A 9455-nucleotide genomic window follows, 5' to 3' on the forward strand; every position below is an offset into this window, starting at 1 on the left:
CTGACCCCCGACCCCGTGCTTCCTCTTCCTCTCCAGGGACCAGGAACTTCTCCTCTTCATGGCCAATGTGGGCTCCTTGTTCCGCCCCCCCCCCCTACTGTGGAGCCATCAACCAAAGTCACTTGCCGTGATGCCCCATCACAGGGGTATTACACAGGCACAGTGGGGAGCTGGTGGCAGAGCTCCGGTGCCAGGTGACATGTCGGCGCCCGGAGCTGGTGCTCCGCCGGCTCTACCCTAGCTACGCCTCAGGCCGCAGCAACTTGTGTAAAGCTCTTTGGAAGTTTGTTGGGGCACCATGTGAAGAAAATTGCATAATTTTATACTGAAATAATCCCTCTTGGATAGAGAAGGCTGTTTTTTGCTTTAGCAGCTTCATTGAAAGAAATCTGCTAATACCCTTTTGTTAAACCAAGAGTGGTGAGATACAGGTTAAGTATCCCTTATTCAAAATGCTCGGGACCAGGAGAATTTTCGATAATGGATTATTCCGTACTTCGCAATATTTTTATATTTCAATTATGTATTTTGAAGTATCTTGCATTTATGCTGTTTAAACACATCAACCACATGAAATACACACAAATATGTTCAAAAAAAAGGTTTCAAAACATGAAACAAAGTTTGTGTCCTACCTCAGGCACTGAGGGTGACATTCTATGGAATTACTTACTGGCTAGACACTGGCTAGTCAATGTTTGCTGGCTAGATAGTGTTACAGCAGGGTACATATGGTGATACATAAAGCCAGGCTTAATGAAAAATGTTTGCTGGCTAGATTATATAACAGATGTATACATATAGTGGTACACAGCATCAGGCTAGGTATAAATGCTTGCTGGCTGGATACTACAATAGCACTTCAATACAATAGGTTACAATACAATTTTTCACCAATGTTCCATATACATGTGTCAGTTCACATCTACATACAGTACAATAAATGTTCAGTGTGGTAATACAAGGAAGGAGATAAACAAGAAAAAGGGGATGCACGGTCTGTATGTGCCTGGTACAACTGTTTCCTATCATCATAGTACATGCCTTCAATGTATAATACAGAGTTCCATGCCATAGACACATCATAATAATGCATGTCATACATATAGTGAACAGTTTGTACAATAACAATAGGTATATAAGACCAATTGAGCGCAACCTACCCGAATCAATGTGCAGATGTCACGGTCAGCGTGGGGAGATAATTCCCCTCTGCCCTGTCGGGCTTTTTATAACAGTACGTGTCTGACCTCACTTCCTGTTTTTCGGCTGTGAGGCATTGCAATGCTAGGGCTATTAGGGCTAGTTTATCCAATACTAAGTGGGTGGCTTACGTGGTAAGGCCATTTATAAATTCTTCTAGAAAGTCTGGGCTCTTGGTGTGTAAAACATGAAGCATTTTAGCTTAATAGCACGTGCTTCTGGGAATGCTGTGCGTTCCAGATTGCGTGTCAGCCCTCTGTTTGAGTGCTGGTCACGGGGCTGTAGCTCTCCTATCTGATGGGTAGCTGAGTGACATCGTCGGGAGCGCATTACTGATACGTGCTACGTAGCAGCATGCGTTCCACGGTCTCCGTGGTTACACCGGCTTGGACAAAGGGATGCTTTACTGATCACGCTGTGCGTGTCAGTGTGTGTCACATTCTATTTGGGGAGACTGCGAGCGCATTACTGAACGCGTGTTCAGTGACAGTATGCGCTCCACGGTCTCCGTGGTTACACTTAAGGCCCCCATACACTATGCGATTTTGGGACGATTTCATCCGATTTCGGCACTTTGTGCCGATAATCGGATGAAATCGGCCCAAAATCGTAGGTATGTGACATTTGATCCGATCCGATGCGCGGTCCCGTGCGCATCGGACCGGATCAGGGAGGTCGGACGGTCTGTACATACGATCACGTCCGACCTCCCTGTATGCATATGCCTGCCACCTGACAGGCATATGCATACAGACACCGGGGGAGTAGTGGGGGCGGCCAGCGGCGGTGGGGGCGGCCAGCGGCGGTGGGGACGGGCGGCGTGTGCGGTGAGCGCAGTGTACTTACACATAGCAGCAGCGGCGGGGACGGGACGCGCAGTGGCGGCTATTATATTTTTAAAATACTTGTCAAATGACCGGCCGCTCTCTGATTGGCCGGAGAGCTCTCAGCCAATCAGAGAGCGGCCGGTCATTTGACAAGTATTTTAAAAATATAATAGCCGCCACTGCGCGTCCCGTCCCCGCCGCTGCTGCTATGTGTAAGTACACTGCGCTCACCGCAAACGCCGCCCGTCCCTGCTGCCGCTGACCCCCCCCACCGCCGCCGCTGGCCGCCCCCACCACCGCTGGCCGTCCCCACCACCGCTGCCCGTCCCCACTACTGCCGCTGCCCGCCCCCACTACTGCTCACCGCCCTGCAGCTCCCCGGGTTTTTTTTTACATGGGATAAATCGCATGCGATTTATCCCATGTAAAAATGGCACATCAAGTGCCAAATTGTATGTGAGCCTCCCGGGGAGCTGCCGGGCGGCTCGCAGGTAAATTGGGTCCGACTTGTCCCTAGGACAAGTCGGCCTAATGTATGGGGGCCTTTACCTGTAAAATTGCATCTGATTTCCCTTGAATTTCCCCGGCTGCTTCCCAGGAGGCCTACATACAATTTGACACTAGATGTGCCATTCTTTACATCCAATTTGCGTCAGATAAATCACATGTGATTTATCTGATGCAAATTTGGATGTGCCACTGAGACAATGCAGGCTGACACCTAGCACACTGGCTAAAGCGTCTATGGGACATTGCAGGCTGGCACCAAGCACACTGGCTAAAGGCCCCCATACATTAGGCCGACTTGTCCTAAGGACAATTCGGACCCAATTCTCCTGCGAGCTGCCCGACAGCTCCCCGGGAGGCTCACATACAATTTTGCCCTTGATGTGCAATTTTCTACATGTGATAAATCGCATGCGATTTATCACATGTAAAAAAAAAACGGGGAGCTGCAGGGCGGTGAGAAGCAGTGGGGCGGGCAGCAGCGGTGCCGGTGAGGAGCAGGCAGGGGGCAGCAGCGGTTCCTGTGAGGAGCAGTGGGGGCGGGCTGCGGCGGATCTCAAATGATCATCAGTGTGCACCGCTGCAGTGGCGGCTATTACAAATTTAAAATAATGTGTCGAATGACTGTCCGGCTTTTGATTGGCTGAGATAGAGCACTCTTAGCCAATCAGCGGCCTCCCTCCGGAGGCCGCTAATTGGCTGAGAGTGCTCTATCTCAGCCAATCAGAAGACGGACAGTCAATGGACACATTATTTTAAAGTTGTAATTGCCGCTGCTGCCCGCCCGCTGCACACAGCACACTGATGATCACTGCCGTGGCCGCAACCCGCCGGCCACTCATTTAAGAGCCGCCGCTGCCCGCCCACAGCAGGAGGTCGGACATGATCACACATGCTGCACGTCCGACTGCCTGATCCGGTACGATGAGCATGTCCGATGCGCACATGCGATTTTGAGCCGATTTCACGTGGTTTATCGGCCCAAGTGCCGAAATCGCGTGGAATCGGTCCAAAATCGCATAGTGTATGGGGGCCTTAAAGCGTCCCTGGGACAATGCAGACTGGCACCTAGCACACTGGGTACAGAGGGGCAGATGTATTAAAGATCGATATGAGGGAGAAGGGGTATCAGCGCATGTTATGTGCACTGAAACCGCTTCTCCCCATTGTATTCAGGAGCCAGCATGCGGTAAATGACAAGGGCGCTATGCGCCTCTGTTCATATCGGCGCTGCTATCTAAATGATAGCAGGCTGAATGTATGAACGGTCAGCACTGCTGACCATTCAGCCCGCTGCTGGTTTTGCGCCAGCAGCAGGCTGGCGTAGCCCTATCTCAACAGCAGGGACAGCGATGTCCCTGCTGTTGGCTCTGGGCTGTGCTGGGGATCTTGCAAGTAGTGAGATCCCGAGCATGCCCAGTCCAGCCGGCCGGGGGACAGGAGACAGCGCATCAGTGTAAACTGATGCGCTATCTCCAAGAGGGGACATCGCCGGAGGGGGGAGTTAGCGCTCCCCCGCTTTTGCAGACAAGATGTTAATACATCTTGTTGGTCTCCCCTCCTGCTTTGCCTCGCTAATGAGGCGAAGCAGGAAGTATTATAGTGGTGCGATAAGCACCACTATAATATATCTGCCCCAGAGACACTGAGACAATGCAGGCTGGCACTGGGTAGTACTGCCAGTCCAGCACTGCTCCAATGTGACACTGGCACAGGTAAACTGGGGCAGTGTTTGTCCTGCCACCTATCCCACTGGGTACAGTGTCACAGGACAGTCCATGCTGCTGCCTGTCAGACAGCTAATAGGGATATGCCTGTGTAATTACAGCAGGGGAGAGGGGAGGGTGTTGGGCTCTTCTGCCTGCACGGACACTGACCGACCTCCAGCAGCAGGGGAGAGGGAAGGGGGGGGGGGGGGGGTCGGGCTCTGCTGGCCACACCGTTACCTCCAGCACTGAGCAGAGGGGAGGGGGAGTCCCGTTCTAAGCACAAATATTCTGCTGCTTCCTCCCTCCCTCCCTCCTACCTACAGGAATGGTAGAGACTAGTTCCAGGAATGCTCTGTCTCTGCCGGGCAGGGAGGACGGAGCTCAGGCTGAGCTCCAGAGAATGTCAATGTACTGTGAGCGTCGATAGGACGACCTGTCACGCTGAGTGCACCTGTTGCTGCTGCTATGGCTCCCGTTGTGCCTGCCCCCAGTGACGTGTTTCTGCTGCTGCGCCGGGTTGGAGGACAGCCGCACGGAAGGAGGTACCTGGAGCTGTACATAATGATATATCGGATCTGAAACATCGTGGGTGCTAAAAAGCACCCACGATGTGCCCATGATGGGTCAGATTCCGATACATCTTATGTGCAGCAGGTCCGACGCCCTGATCCGATCTGATGCGCACGGGACCGCGCATCAGATCAGATCAGATGTCAAACACATGCGATTTTCGGCCGATTTCACCCGATTTATCGTCCCAAAGGGCCGAAATCGGGTGAAATCGGCCGAAAATCGCATAGTGTATGGGGGCCTTTAGAGAAGATTTATTAAGATACAATGTTGTGAAAGTGTGGCAATGGTGATGTAGTGAAAAAAGTGAGTGCTATAATTATGATAGGGACCCATAGTGAAAAATAATCTGTGTTTAGGCCCCCATACACTAGGGCGACTTGTCCTTAGGACAAGTCGCCCCCGACTTCCCCCTGAGCTTCCCCGGCTGCTCCCCGGGGGAGCTTGATTAGATTGGCACTTGATGTGCCATTTTTTACATGTGATAAATCGTCTCGATTTATCACATGTAAAAAACCCGGGGAGCAGGGGGGGGGGGGGGGGGCTAAGAGGTGAGAGCTGGTGGGAGCAGGGGGGCTGGGGACGCTGCGGGGGACACATCTGTGTCCCCCGCTGCTGGGGACGCTGCGGGGGACAGCGTCTTTGCGGCGAGAAGGTAGAGGGAGCAGGGGGGGCTGGAGACGCTGCGGGGGACACGTCTGTGTCCCCCGCTGCTGGGGACAGCGTCTGTGCGGCGAGAAGGTAGAGGAAGCAGGGGGGGCTGGAGACGCTGCGGGGGACACAGGCTGCATAGAGCCGGGCAGGGGGAGCCGGCCGGGAGCTGTCAGTAATGAATAAAAAAAAAAGCCCATACAATGAATGGGCAGCCTGTGATTGGCTGCTGAGCGCTCTCTCAGCCAATTGCTGACTGGCTGAGAGAGCGCTCAGCCAATCACAGGCCGCCCATTCATTGTATGGGCTTTTTTTTTTATTCATTACTGACAGCTCCCGGCCGGCTCCCCCTGCCCGGCTCTATGCAGCCTGTGTCCCCCGCAGCGTCTCCAGCCCCCCCTGCTCCCTCTACCTTCTCGCCGCACAGACGCTGTCCCCAGCAGCGGGGGACACAGACGTGTCCCCCGCAGCGTCCCCAGCCCCCCCTGCTCCCTCCACCGCCCCACTAGGTCCCAAGTCGGGTGGTCGGACGTGCAGCAGGTCCGACCACCCGACGCAGATCCGATGCGCACGGGACCGCGCATCGGATCTGAGGGGACATCAAAACTAGCCGATTTTGGTCCGATTTCGGCCAGATCCGACTGATCTGGCTGAAATCTGACCAAAATCGGCTAGTGTATGGGGGCCTTTTGAATGGGTTATAGGATGGTACCCCAATATGTACTCTCCAATGTGTATGGTACTCCACAGAAATATGTGAGAGACTTTCTCCTTAATTGTGTGATAAGGGGTTATTCTAATAATAAAAATATACAATATAAAATAAAAAATAAATAAAATATAAAATAAAAAATAATAAATAAAAAAAAATAAAAAATAGAAAATAGAAAAAAACAATAAAAAAGGGGGGACCTCTTATAATGTGAAGTGTATAGTGCATGGGGGGTGGACATTACTGTATGTGGTCTGTAAATATGTACTGGGGGATAGGCCCCAATAACTATACTCTAATGGGGGATTACAGGACTCTAAGTGGCTTAAGTGATATGCTACATACACTGAAATAAGTAAATAAGGAGGGGGCTGGGTTGGATATCCATGTCCAATTTCGGGGTGCACTGTGGTAGGATATCCAGTGGAGGGGTTTGCACTAAGGGTTGTATCGAGGAAGGGCATCGACTACTTTATGCTAGACTATTTAATATATGTATGTAAATGCCTGAAACTAAAAAGGGGGTCACTATGATATGGCCTAGTGCAGTGATAAATCTCATCACCTCTCTTGGGGAACGATGTGCCTCATGAGGTGTGAGAGGTATATTTTTATTTTATTTTATGAACCCATAATTAAATATATATATATATATATAGATATACATGTAGCCTAAAATACCTGCTTTTACGGTCTCTTATTTATTGCTGAGAGTGCGGCATCTCCTCCAAAACATGTTTATGCTATTCTAGTGGGGGCACCCAGCGTAGATATCTACACATATTATAGTGCTTGTTTCCGGTCTTCTCCTTATATATATATATATATATATATATACTTGAAAGGAAGAGACTGGCACTCGAGGGTCTTTGTAAAAAAGCAGTGTATTCACAGGTAAAACATCCAACGTTTCGGGGCTGCGCCCCTTTGTCAAGGTGTATGTGGTAACATACACCTTGACAAAGGGGCGCAGCCCCGAAACGTTGTATGTTTTACCTGTGAATACACTGCTTTTTTACAAAGACCCTCGAGTGCCAGTCTCTTCCTTTCAAGTACCCCATTGTTTGTATGGGCACTGGGGCAGCTGACCATTTGGAGTGAGTGCCGGACCGCATTGCTATATATATATAATATATATATATATATATATATATATATATATATATATATATATATATAGTATACCCGCCCTGTCAGACAGACGCGCACACTTAAATCACTGTGCTACTCAGCATCCGGAAGGTGCTAGTACGCATGTCCGCTCAGCACACAGCGGGTGCATGCGCACTAGACACCGAAGCTGGGGATCGCAGAGGGGTCAGTTACCGCAAACAGATTGCGGTAGCTGAAAAGTTAGAGAATATGGAGAAGTGAGGAAGTCTAACGGCGCGTAAATGTGCCGAAAAACCCGCGGTAAATAAACAGATTTGCCGCGAATATAAGAGAATCCCGCCCATAGTGTGCTTTAGAGTGTCAGACTCATGTGGTATTATGCACTTGTAGGTCATTTTCCGTGAATTTTAAATTTGATGGTAAAAAAATATGCTATACCACAGGGTACAAAATATTGTGTTTTTACAGACTGGATGGTGTTTTTCTAAGTCTATGAAACTATTAAGCATTTGTGGGCTTTGTAGGAAGTATACATTTCCTGGCCTGCATCTGTACAGTGTATATTACTTAGTGTGTTCTATGAAGCTTTTATGTATCATATAACAGGTGATTAGAATTGTAGGCGGCATTCATTCCCTGGCCTTTATGTAGTCAAACTAGTGGTTTGTAAGTCTATGAAACTATTAACTATCAAATAACAGGTAAACAGGACTGGTGGGCCGCAGTAATTACCAAGCCATTACAGTGTGTATCACTTAATGCTAGAGTGTGGTTTGGATTCACTCGGTTTTACTTGGATCTCAAAAACCGCACCTTATTGGCTATCAGCTCTTACATTTTGATATACCGCCCAACTGTCCCGATTTCCATGGGACATGTTTCTTTGGGACGGCCCTCTGTCCCACCCATGGGCAGCAGTGTCCCGCAGTGTTGGGGGGTGGGGTAGTTGCTCCATGAATATCAGCATTATGGATTGCTGATCAGAGGCATGTGTGCAGCGTTTGCATTGTGCATGCGTGACAGCAATTAGTGAATACATATCTGCTTGCATAGAAGTCAGGGAGTAGCCGCAGTTTGATTGACAGGAACCTGGCTTCTTTTGTTAAAGCGCAGGCATTCCCAGACATTTTTCAGGTGGGTTTCTGACATCAGCAATGACCACTTCCAGCCTGGTTCATGAGCCTATTAGTGGAAGCGGTACTCTTTACCTAGCACGGCGCCCACGATTTTGATCGTGGGCATCGCAGGTAAAAAAATCTCGGGCATCGCGGGCATTGAATGCACTAAAAATCGGGTGCGACGCGACCGACGCGATGCCCGCGATTTCCCATAGGGAACAATGTTAAATGTCTCAATTGACCCGATTTTCATGTTCAATGCCTCAATTGACCCGATTTTTCCATAGGAAACAATGTTAAATGGCCCACAGAGGCCAAATAGCCACCCTGAAGTGTGAAATGGCCCCCACAATTTTTAACGCCACCCCACGATCAACGTCAACCCGAAGCGTGGCGAGCGCAGCGGTACGCGTCCTACGACCTTTTCATACCCCCACTATCCACGTCGGCGTGGAGTTGAGAATAGAATAGTGTGGCAAGCACAGCGAGCCACCGAGCCCGAAGCGTGCCGAGCACAGCGTGCCCCGCGAGGGGACGCGGATACCTTCACAGGTAAACGTGTCCCTTCGCGGGCTTCACAGGTATCCGCTGCGCTCGCCACACTATTCTATTCTCAACTCCACTCCGACGTGGATAGTGGGGGTATGAAAAGGTCGTCACGCTTCGGGTTCACGTTGATCGTGGGGTGGCGTTAACAATTGTGGGGGCCATTTCACACTTCAGGGTGCCTATTTGGCCTCTGTGGGCCATTTAACATTGTTTCCTATGGAAAAATCGGGTCAATTGAGGCATTGAACAGGAAAATCGGGTCAATTGAGACATTTAACATTGTTCCCTATGGGAAATCGCGGGCATCGCGTCGCACCCGATTTTTTAGTGCATTCAATGCCCGCGATGGCCGCCTTGCTAAGTAAAGAGTACCGTGGAAGCTCTAGACTGGCGCAGATGAATAAACTGTTCAATAGTTCTGTTTTGCAAGGGGAGTTTTTGTTTCTGTCTAGGCAGCGACTTTCTGAATTAACTAGATTGCGGGCTTTTGCTTATA

The 9455-nt window shown here is 50.0% G+C and overlaps 1 protein-coding gene across 1 annotated transcript in view; it reads right to left on the reverse strand.

Moving 5' to 3' along the window:
- The window catches only part of LOC146074185 (uncharacterized), a 49031-nt gene extending 47097 nt beyond the window's left edge, over positions 1–1934 (reverse strand). The window contains exon 1 of the mRNA XM_083182014.1: positions 1164–1934. The gene's annotated coding sequence lies outside the window, so the exon portion shown is untranslated. The remainder of the gene's footprint in view (positions 1–1163) is intronic.
- Between the last annotated feature and the right edge of the window lie 7521 nt (positions 1935–9455).

Source organism: Crinia signifera, chromosome 4 (assembly GCF_055691185.1).
Source record: "Crinia signifera chromosome 4, ASM5569118v1, whole genome shotgun sequence".
In the NCBI taxonomy this organism is placed as follows: domain Eukaryota; kingdom Metazoa; phylum Chordata; class Amphibia; order Anura; family Myobatrachidae; genus Crinia; species Crinia signifera.